The following is a 3,280-nucleotide window of genomic DNA, read 5'->3' as shown; positions in this document are numbered from 1 at the left end:
ACCCTGAAGATTATAGGAACAGCTAACAGTTAATAAGCTCTTACTCTGTGTCAGCATTATTCTAAACAATAATTCGTGGATTAACTTTCCATTGCTTTATGGATTAAATAATATTATAATCCCCACTTTATAGATGATGAGGTTGAAGCATGAACGACTGAGCCATGTATTCCAAATCACAAAGCCAGGAAGTTTTCAAGTAACATTTTAAATCCACGTGGCCTGCCTCCAGCCCATGCCCTTGACCCCCGTGGTCTTCTCCCTCTGCAGAAGATGAATTTTGCCAGCTTCAGCATTCTGCCAAGAGCCAGGACTAACATGACTCCATCTGATAAATTCAAGGTTTCTATCTCTAATATAATACAAATGCAAGATTCACTTACGATTTTTCCTTTACAGTTGTTCCTAATTATTCTATTTGTGTTTACTTGGAACGCCTGGGGGATTCAGTAAAGGCATTCCAATCCATGTGCACGATCCTGAAGAAATCAATAGATGGGATGAAAATGAAGTGAGATTTAAGCAAGCTTTCTGTATCGAAATCATATCATTCACTGGAGACTGTATCCTCCTGCTTCTCTGAAAAAGCAAGCAGCCCCATTCTGTGTGTTGAAGCAAGCTCAAGTCCTAGGCTAGAGAGCCGTTCTAATCAACTAGTAGCTGTGAGCTATGTTACTGAACTTTGTGTTACAAGTGATGGTGAATGCTACGCTGATACGCCATAGTTTTCATCTGATGATCCCAATCTACTGAGAGTCTAATAGCTTCTCTCAACCTTTACCATCTTAAGCGCCACTAAGAGATTGAATCATCGCAGGGAGGCCAAATGGAATGCATGGAATGGGTTGTATAATGGGATGGTTGTTTTTGTTACATAATGTAACAATCACTCCAAATAAAAAATGCTCCCTGTGTCTCTACGGAAAATATTTATGTTGGAGGATCTATGTGGGCTGGGGTCATTGAGCACCAGCAGAACAGGCAACCGTATGTGGTCCATCTACGAAATATTATTTAAGGCACTTCCCCCCCTTACTGCAAGAAACTCTCTCTTCCAACACTTACATAATTATTCCGTCAGCAAAAATTCATTGAGTACTCCTTTGGGCCAGACTTTTGTTGTTGAGATGTATAGTTGTCCTTGAGCGAGATCATACGAATGATCAGGTGTGGTGAGAGACATAATAGGAGAAAACATCTGTCCCAGGAAGTCAGGATGGCATACAAAATCTTTACCTCCTAGGGACAACTATCCTCAGCTTCCTCCTCTTCTCCAAATTCAGTCTGGGTTTGGCCACATTGGACTTCAGGAGTTGCCAGTAAGAGGTCATTGTTTTTCACAATACCATGGTTTCCACAGAGATTTCTTCAACTCTCAGTCACACTCCCCATCTCCTCTGCCTAGTGAACTCTAATCTGTTAAGGTTTAGCTCAAAAACAACCTCCTTTTTAAAATCTTCCTTGATTTCTTCACCCTGTTCTTCTTGCTCCATCCCTTAGTCCATCTTTCCTTCTTTAAATGCAGAGCATTTTGCTTTCCCCTTTCTTCTGGCATTATTTTATATGGCATTATAGCAATTTTTAGACATTTTGGTATTTTCACTCGTATTGGTTTGTAAACACTTTAGGACAGAGATTATATATATATATATATATTTTTTTTTCCTTTCTATAACTTATTACTGGGAATTGCATATTGTTCAAAATGCTTCCTAATTAACACAGTGAATTGATGAAAAATAAATACCATTTGCTTAGGAGCTATTGCAAAATTTGCATGTTTTACATCATTTAATTTTCTGAATAATCCTCCAAGATAAATATTACCATCATCATTTTACAAATGAGGAAACAAAAGCTTTGATGGGTTAAATGAGTTGCCCAACACCATACACCTTGGAAATGGTGAACTAGTCTAGTTTTAATGGTCATCTCTTATTTTAACATCCTGCAAAAAATAAATGAGAATGGGTATGTAATTGTACCTTCTTTTATATCTTTCATACTCAAAATGTGAGCAACAGATCAGCAGCACTAGGATCAGGTGGATGGCCATAAAAATGCAGACTCTTAGGCCCCAGGTTATACCTGTGAAATCAGAATTTACATTATTAACAGTATCTCCAGATTATTCTTATGGATAATAAAGACTGAGAGGCACCCATTACCTTCACATTTTTTCCCTGGTGAATCACGATTCCTGGCTTTTTAAAAACTCACCTCAGACACGCAGAAAGTTGATGCTTACTGTAACATGCATCCAATAAGCAAATGAAATCCTGCAGGTACCAGTTTGGACATACCCTGGAAGAAAAGTGAAACCTTATCTACTTTTCTAACATTCTTCTTTTCTTGTTTTCCCCACCTTCCTTCATCATTCTTTGTGGGAAGAGGGCTGGCTAAAAAATTCACTAGGCAAATGTGAAAGTCTTTCTGGGGGCTTCTCATTCAGATTATTTAATTGTGAGAAATAAAGTACCACTAGAGTTAGCTAGAGAGAAGGGCAGTTTCAGAATACATCTGGAGTGGTTTCAGTAGTGGGCTCTCGTAAGACATCTGAGCCCACGATCAGTAATAGGACCAGCCCTCATGGAGGTGCTTCTGAATGCAAAATCTGTGCAGCAGAAGTTTGGGGTTCTTCTCCTAGTGTTCTACCATTAGTGAAGTTTGGTTACCCAACCCTCTGTTCTCATCATTACCATTGTCTGTTCCCCTCTGTCATTTCCTGTTTTTGCTGTAAAAATTCTTTTTTCTTATTCCTATTCAAGTTCTAAAGACTGAGAATATGATTGGTTAATCCCATGTACTCAAGGGAGCCATATGCTCTCAGATCACAGGGTAGGATATTGGTATATGGAAGCAGTTCCTTGTTCGAACACCCAGCTCCAGTTCCATTAGCCGCAGCTTAGTGTATAGAATGATTTCTTTTAGGAATAATCTTTGAACTTCTTCAAACCCTTGAGAAGTCTAGTTTCCTTTAGAAAGGGGTATGAGTAGATGGCTCTGCAAAAAAAAAAAAGTCCAAGGCAAACAGGAAAAAAAAAAAGTTAACTTTTTTAGAGCTAGGTAGCTTATTACATACTCAGTAGATGTGACTAATTATTAAATTCTGCCTTCTTCCTTAAGACATAGCATTAGGGTAAGACAAAACAAGTAGTCCATTGTCCCACTGAGTTCATTTTTTAAGTAGATATTTACTGAGAACTGACCACTAGTTAGACAATCTGTAATGTGGGGATTACAGAGATGCACAGAACATGGTTGACACCTTCAGGGTCCT

The 3,280-nt window shown here is 38.6% G+C and overlaps 1 long non-coding RNA gene across 1 annotated transcript; it reads right to left on the bottom strand.

The window, feature by feature from the left end:
- Positions 1-389: 389 nt before the first annotated feature.
- On the bottom strand, positions 390-2,854 carry LOC309866195. The gene is made up of 4 exons (XR_014312489.1): positions 2,700-2,854; positions 2,221-2,304; positions 1,986-2,088; positions 390-479 (listed from the first exon to the last, which is right to left on the bottom strand). It is a non-coding gene; the product is annotated as an uncharacterized lncRNA (long non-coding RNA).
- Positions 2,855-3,280: the final 426 nt, after the last annotated feature.

The sequence above is a fragment of the Mustela nivalis genome (assembly GCF_964662115.1).
Source record: "Mustela nivalis genome assembly, chromosome: 6".
Taxonomy (NCBI): Eukaryota; Metazoa; Chordata; class Mammalia; order Carnivora; family Mustelidae; genus Mustela; species Mustela nivalis.
Note: the sequence above shows the minus strand (reverse complement) of the source record. Positions and strands in the feature narration are given on the sequence as shown.